Source organism: Chrysoperla carnea, chromosome 3 (assembly GCF_905475395.1).
Source record: "Chrysoperla carnea chromosome 3, inChrCarn1.1, whole genome shotgun sequence".
In the NCBI taxonomy this organism is placed as follows: Eukaryota; Metazoa; Arthropoda; class Insecta; order Neuroptera; family Chrysopidae; genus Chrysoperla; species Chrysoperla carnea.
Window position 1 is genome coordinate 75902852 of NC_058339.1, and position 8883 is coordinate 75911734.

Genomic DNA, 8883 nt, shown 5'->3' on the forward strand with positions numbered 1-8883 from the left:
GTGTAATAGTTTTCGATTATTTGACAAACACTTAACATTTACGTCATTCAAGTTGCCTATTTACTAATTTTTTTAAGTGAATTTTAACATTGATCGTTTCATTGAATTAAAAAATTATAGTTTATTAACAAATAGAAACATTTGCATCACTGACTCATGCCTTTTTTTTTAATTAATACTGGCTTCAGCCAATTTGCTATATAGCAATTACCCAAAGAAAAAATACAATTATATTACAATAAATAATAAATAGATCAACAAAAAAATTAACATTCAGGAAAAAAAGTTCAATTTAGAAATTTAAAAAAAAAAATTAAATTGTTTTCTGGTTTGCAAAAATAAAAAGATGAATCTCAAACAGAAAAAAAATGATATAAATTGTAATTAAATAAAAAAAATTTCAGTTAAAAAAAGAGTAGTGAAAAAAAAGTAAATGAAACATACTTTTCTATTTTACGAACACAAGGACACATATGGAATTAGTTAGGAAGTGCGTCGTCAGAACCGATCGAGACTTTATACAGAGGAAATATCACGAAAAAAAACATAGGTTGGGGACCGCGGGAGGGCTAACAGTAGAGTGGGCTACGCACAAATTTTTTAATATAAACCAAAAAAATAGATAAGAAGGAGGGGAGGTTGTATTTAAATTTGAACTTTGGACTTGTTGAGGAAGTTGCAAATTGCAGAGAAGATTTCAAGCTTATTTAAAGATAGGAGATGGGGAATATAATACAGACCAAAACTCGTGCCTTACTAATGATATTTAACACCTAAGAAACACATTCTATTAGGTTTTAGCAAAATAACAGCGGTTTCTTTCATTTTCCTTTTAATAACCGCTGTTTGTAAAAAAATAAAAATTAGAGAAATTAAGACAGACCCTGGATTTTTTACGAATTTAGCTAGACACCAAATTTTTACATTGATTTCAGTCCTGAAAACGACTGCATTTTTTTTGCATATTTCAAACTGATTGGAGTACTTTTAGTTTTTTTGATAATAATAAGTTATTTATATTTATTTTAATTTATACCTTGATCTGGAAACCGGATACACACCTCGAAAACTGAAATCTAAAAACTAAGAGATGCCAATTCCCTTTTCGAGCTGTGATCTGACTCGTGACGCAACATATATTTACTTTTTATATTTTAGATGATACGTATTATATACCTGAAAAGAAGATCGATCAAATGGCATATGTTGTAAATAAATTTCGAAAAAAATCAAACGAGTCAATTATCAGTGATGTAACATGGGAAGAATCTGAAACAAATCTACAAGAATCTGATGAAATTGTTGATTTAAAAACATACAAAATATGTGAAAATATTGCAAAAGCTGATCATTTAGTGGATCTTTTAGAACAATACACATTTGTGGACAAAGAAGATTATGTACCACCAAAATTCAAACAAATGAATGAGTCAATGGGGAAACCATATCGATCAATTTATGAAAGTACTACTCCCACCACTACAACATTTGAATCATCGAATCGTATTCCGGGTAATTAGGAATATTTGGATTTTTTAATTGTATCAAAATGTAAAAAATGTCGATTGCCTGAAGACTTCCGTTATTGCAGCCGATCGAAGTTTCCCACAATTTTTTTTTCATTCCTTATTCACTTAACCCAAAATTCGATTCAAAACATACCACACACACAAAAATTTGTTCCAAATTCTCCTTCTTTTTTATACATATCTCTAATCTAGCCTTATAAAAAAACACAATTTTTATGCCTCCCTGGTGGAAAAAATATTTGAAGAAAGAATAAGTCTTAGAAACTCTTAAAAGTCTTGAGGTAGTTCGGCTGTTTGAGCAAGTACGATTAATGTGCATTTTTCAAGTTTTTTTGCGGTAAATGACAGTTCAAAGTCACTTGATCACAATAAACAAAGTTTTGAGGTCTCTTGCGGGGCAAAATTTTGAATTATTTCTTTTTAAAATTTTTAACACAGTACCTTATGGAAGAACTGACAATAATGTTGTACAAAAATTAATCGATGGTTGAGCTTCAAAAAAGTTTTCATCATTTATAAAGTTTTCAATTTATCACAGATTTTATTTATGTAAATAAAACATTACCTTACGACGCTTTCCAAAAAGAAAACATTGGTTTATGACGCTTTTACGATATTTTAAGAGCATTTTATTACAATTACGTCATGCAAATTGCCTAATTTACGATACATATTATTACATTTACGTCATACAAATTGCCTAGTTGCCTAGTTACGTGACGATCGAACCACTTTAAGAACTCTGAAAAACTCTTCGGAATTATGAATAACTCTGAATTTCTCAACGTTTTTGGACTGTCTAATTCAGAGTTATGAAGACTTATTCAGTCAGAATTAGACAGTCCAAAAACGTTGAGAAATTCAGAGTTATTCAGAGTTTCTAAGACTAGTGTAGACTTTTTCTTCCTTCAAATATTTTTTCCACCAGGGCATGTTCGGAATCTTAGAAATTTAAAAAAAAAAAAAAAAAAAAAAAAAACTATCTAAAATTCTTAAGACAGAGAGAAAGCTTTTATTGGCTGTTTAATATTTTGGAACTCATAGTTCGGGTATGTAAATGAACACGATTTTTCTAATATTTGGGTCAAAATAACTACAAAAGATTTTCATGAAGATCAGAACCAAACAAAAATTCCGTAATATTTCTAAGCCTCGGCTTCAAGCGGTAGAGGATGATAACCATTCGAATGGCTTGGAGATTATCCTAATTAGAAAATAGACCATTTCCCTCTGAGATATAGCTCTGTGAAATTTCGCATACATTTTAATTTTTTTCAAAGGGAAAATTTTTTTAAATATCTTTTGTATTTTTGCCAAGAAAAATCGAAATAAAAATCTGTTTTTGTAATTTATTTAGGGGCAAATGCCTTTTTTGAAGAGCACTGTGAATGTGCGTCAAAAACAAGATTAGGCCATCCAAAATCAATTAGCGCAACGATTATACCACAAGATGAGCCATGTTCATGCAAAAGTTCAATTTCCGATTTAGTTGACAAAAAGGGAGAAATATTTTCTACAGTAGCTACATCACAACAAGATCTACCTCGAGAATCCAAAGTTAACGAATATCAACCAAACAAAAGAATTGCGTCGCGAGGCAGCTGCGGTACAAATCGTGAATTTGATAAAGAAATACCACTTATTAATCTCAGTCAACCGCAAGACATAATAATTAACAAACAAAATTCAAAAGGCTGTATTGCTTTATGCGTAGCAAAAAATAATAATAATAAGGTGCTTGTTACCCCTGATCCATCTCAAGTAGGATTAAGTAGCAAACAAACTTTAAAATGCTTTGAAGAGCAAGCCTTGGCTAATATGACTCAACAAGGGTTCAATAATAAGACATCGAACAAACTAACCTCAGAAACTTCAAAATGCTTTGTTCCAATTCAAGAATCAGAAAAGAAAATAGCAATTAATCAATCTAAACAAAAACTAACTAAAAAACAAACTTCAAATTGTCGCGTTTCATCTCGAGATTCGAATAAAGAAGAACAAAATCAACAAAAGCAAATTAAGAAGCAAAGAAGTTCATCATGTTGCCTACCAATTCGAGAATCACAACAAGAAATTCCATTCAAGATGACAATTAGTCCAAAGCAATCACAATCACAACCAAAGAATACTTCATACTGTGATCCAATTTTAAATGAAATACAAGAAACTAAAAGCTATCTAGAAACAAATCAAGATAGATCTTCTAAGAATGGAATTATAAAACGAGAATCACTTAATCCACAAAATTCAAAAAGTTCAATTAAAAGTACTGTATCTGAAAAGAATCGAGATAATATCATAGATCAATCTCTGCAACATCGAATTCGAAAGCGAGAGTTATGTGATCAAGCAAGTTCATCAGAAAGTGGTCCGGGATCCGGAATCTTATCTAAGTACCAACAACAAATGTATAATGTGACAGAAATTAAAATGAAACGAATCCCGCCATTATCGTTATCAAATGCCCCATTAAAGTTGATGAAAGAAAATTTCCCGTTAGAGAAAAAAAGTTCAGAAACAGTCGATTTATTAAAATTGTATTCGCAACCAAAAATACCCATCGATGAATTTCTAAATACAACATTACAACGTTTAAAGAAACATCAAATAGAACAACAAAATTTGGAAAACTTATCTGATATACCAACCGATGTTCCAAAATACAGAAAAGATCCTCATAAAAAAGAAACATTAGAAAAGTTACCGAGCACATCAATAGATTCACTCAAACTTAGAAATATTTCATCATCGAAACGTAAATGTCCAAAATTAAAGTCTCTTATCAGTGATAAATCAGAATTAAGCAGAGACACATCATCGAAGCATGAATTAAAAATACCTACCGATTTTTCAAATCCCACAAAATATAATTGGTCTAAGCCGAAACGTCACATACCAATATATCGTCAACGTGATAAATCTAAATTAAGCGAAGACACATCTGATCAATCTCAAGAAGAAATAGTAGTTAAACGACAGAAGTATTCAATTCATTTTCCAAGACATAGAAAACGAAAATCTTCTAGACACAAACGTCCAAAATCAACGTCTCATCTCAGAGATGAATCTGAAGTAAGATTGAATACATCTGAGCAATCAAAACATGAAATATCTAAAAAATTATCTACTTCGCCCACTGTATATTCAGCTCACAGAAAACGTACATCTTCTAGACACAAACGTCAAAAATCAATGTCTCCTGTCCGACACAAATCTGAATTAAGCGTGAATACATCTGAACAATCTAAACATGAAATATTCAAAAAATTACCAAATATACCAACTAAATTGTCAAAACAGAAAAAACGTGAAATGTCTAGAGAAAATAGCCAAAAATCAGTGTCTAGTGTCCAAGATAATCCAGAATTTTTCGTGGCCGCATCTGTGGAATCAAAACAAAAATTACCAAATTCACCAAATGACTTGTCACCACATACAAAAAATACATCATCTAAACACAAACGTGCAAAATCTACACCGCATCAGAGGGAAAAAACTGAGGACAGATACAAACGACAAAAATCACTATCTCCCGATAAAACTCAATTAATCGAAGACACAACATCACAATCGAAACAAAAAATATTAGAAAACCTCCCAAATATAATAAGTGATTTTCAAAATTTCAAAGAACAAAAACTGTCTAGACATAAACGACAAAAATCTGTGTCGCCTTCCCATGATAAATCAGACACATGGATCAACCAATCTAAACGATCAAAATCAGATATTTTAGAAAAACCGACCGATATGCCCAAGCATAGAAAAAAGTCTAGACATCGAAAACACCAAAAATCAGTATCTCGTTACAGTGATGATTCAGAATTAATACTGGAAACAACTAACCAATCAAAGCAAAACACATCAGAAACATTACTTGTTGCATCAAAAGATAGATCGAATCAAAGAAGACATAAATTGAGACACAACCGACAAAAATCTGAAATAATAGATAGATCGTCTGATGCATCAACTGATTTATCGATGGAAAAACGAAACAAAACTAGACACAAACATCGAAAATCAATATCTCCCAATAATAAACCTGAAAGTTGTGTATTTAATGAATCCAAAACAACAAAAGAATTGCCTGATGTATCACATGAAAGTTCTAGACTCAACGACCAAACAATGTTTCCTTTGACTGATCAACCTAAAATAAACCCTTCGATATTGTCTGATGTATCAAGTGAAACATCAAGACTCGAAAACCAAACAACAATTGCTTACACTGATCAAACTAATATTAATCCTTTCATATCGCCCTTACGACATCAAATAACTCAACCATTAGATTCTAGATCACAAAAGGGCACATTCGAATTATTACCTGAATCGAGAAATAATTTATCAAAACTATCACGAGATAAACCATCAAAAACCCGGAAATTTTTACACAAAACATTAGAAAAACTATCTGGGACACGCAGTAAAGGTTCAAATTCTAAGTATCAAGGTCAAGTGATTTCTTCGACAAACAAACCCGAAACCAATTTGGAAGCACCAAAACACTCGCAACAATTAGTATCTGCAGAACCTAGTGTTTTGTCAAAACCTAAATATTTTATGGATGATTCAAATCCTTCAACTAGAAAATCAGAAGTACATATTAACACATCATTAAATTCGGAACATTATGTGACTTTTGAATCGAATGAGTTACCGAACACGAATCAACATGGGCGTATATCAATTGCTACTTCTAATAAATCTCAAGTGCTTATTGATGATGACACATCCAAACAGTCGAAGGCTAACATCTACAAAGATTTGTCAAAATCCAAGCATCGTAGGCATAAATCCAAAGTTGATAAAAATCATTTAAACCAATCAGTGCCTGATTCACCGATAATAGATTTATTAAAATCTAGACGACATAGAATAAAGTCAAATTCTCCTACTGTGACTTGTGATTTATCAAAATCAAGTGAATATCTTGAAACTTCAAAACAATTCCAACACTTACTACCCAATACGCCTGGTGACTTAGCAACACCAAAGCAATCACAAAATTTGATCTTCAATACCCCCAGTGATTTATCAAAAATAAGACCAAATGTAGGTAGTTCAGACTTACTTGAATCATTTAGATTGCATCAATCTAAATTAACTTCCTCCACTAATTTATTCAAGGTATCATCACGTCATTCAAAACTTGAAATAGATAAACCACTCATTACAAATCGTAATATTTGTCAATCCCCTAACAGACCTGAATCAACCATGAAACAATCAAAAGATTCGAAATATGAAATAGATAAATTGTTCACAGAACCTCTGTCTAAATCATCCAAACGTAAATCGTCTAGACATAAACATCAATCAGTTACGTCTTCTAATAATTTCGGAATTCGTACAGAATCAACAAAACTTCCTGTCGAGTCTAAGGAACGTTATACAATATCCGGTAATAAATCTGTTACGCACACTTCTAGACCATCGACTTGCAATCAAGATAGAACTGAATTACTGCTTAAAGCAACTAAAGATAAATTGATAAAACAACAGAGTACAACAATTTTAAATGATTTACAAGGATCTCTACTTGATGAAACATCAAGAAAAACCAAACATAGAGGTAAAAAGCAAGAAAATCGATTGCAAAATAACCAAGTAATCATTGAGCCCCAACCGAGTGAAATTTATACTATGTCGGCAAATTCTATCACTTCAAAAGATCAAACTTTCAAGCTTATGAAACCTTCAACAAGTGTCTTCACACCTGCAAGTGCTATGGCACCAGAAATTAGCCTGATGACAACAGGAAGTCTTAAAAAACCGGAAAATACTACAACTCCAGTAAGTATTATGTCATCAACGAGAGTGAGGACACCAGTAAGTGCTGTCACTCCAGCAAATTCTGTCACGCCAGCTAATATTATGACACCGGCAAGTTTCATGACACCAACAAGTTATATGACACCTGCAAGTAATACAACACCAGTAAATACAATGACACCTTCAAGTTTTATGACCCCAACAAGTGCAATGACACCTAATAGTTCTACAACACCAGTAAATACAATGACCTCTCCAAGTTCCATGACCCCAACAAGTGCTTTGACACCATCAAGTTTTATGACATCAGCAAGTATAACACCAGCAAGTCGCATGACTCCATTAAGTTATATAACTCCTACAAGTGCTATGACATCAACAAGTGGAATGATACCAGAAAGTAGTATAACGCCAGAAGATCACACAACTTCAACAAGTCGTATAACATCATCAAGTCGTGTGTCCCCATCAAGTCACATATCATCGCCAAACTGTTTCACATCTGCAAGTCGTTTAACATCCGAAAGTAATTCTACACCAGCCACTAGCATGATGCCTTCAATAGATGCTACTCCAGAAGAAAAAATATATCATGCTTACAATTTGGTAGGGATTGAACAAGGTACGCCGTTTAAATCCAACTTGGAAAAAATTTATGAAGATATGATTGAAGTATCACCCATTAAACATAAAAAATCCAAATCAATTACTGGCATTTTAAAAAATAAAAAAACAGAACCTGATACGGTAGAAAATGTTGATAACATTCAAAAAAAAGAAGCATCTAGAAGTCATCATTCAAAGTCATCAAAATCTGTTTCTCCAACATCAAAACACAAACATCAAGACCGTCATAGAACACGATCAAAAAGTCCTAAAGATCGAGAAAATCGTAAGCATACAAACATAAATAAAAAAGATCAAATAGTAGATTCAAAAAAACGTTCAAAAAATCCCAAAGATCACGTAAATCGAAAGGATACAAACATAATTAAAATGGATCAAACTATTGACCATAGAACACGTTCTAAAAGCCCCAAAGATCGCGCAAAACGTAGGCATTCTGACATAATTAAAAAGGATCAAACAGTTGACTTAAATTTAGTTAAACAAAAATTGGAAAACAAAAGTTTGAATTCTGTTACTGGCGATAAAATACTTGATTTACCCAAATATTCAAAGGAATATCTTGAAAAAAAAATATCATCAAAAACTAAGAATTCATTACAGGGACAAAATGAAAATAAAACTCAGATTGTAACAAGCCAACAATTCTTTATGAAACCAACGGAAGACTCTCTTTCTTCTTCTGTTGATGAAAAAAGCACCATAAACGTGTTAGATTGTGTGCGAAAGATAAAACAACATATAGGCGATGATAATAACTCTAAAGATAAAAAAAATTCCGGTTATGAACCTATAAATTTTTCCTCTTTACAACAGGATAAAAACAACACTAAAATTATAACGGAAAAGACAAAAGAGGGAGATACTTCAAATCAATTTTTCTTACATAAAATAGTAGAAGCTGGTGCAAATACAAAAATATTTAATTCCTTATTTAAGAGAAAGTCAA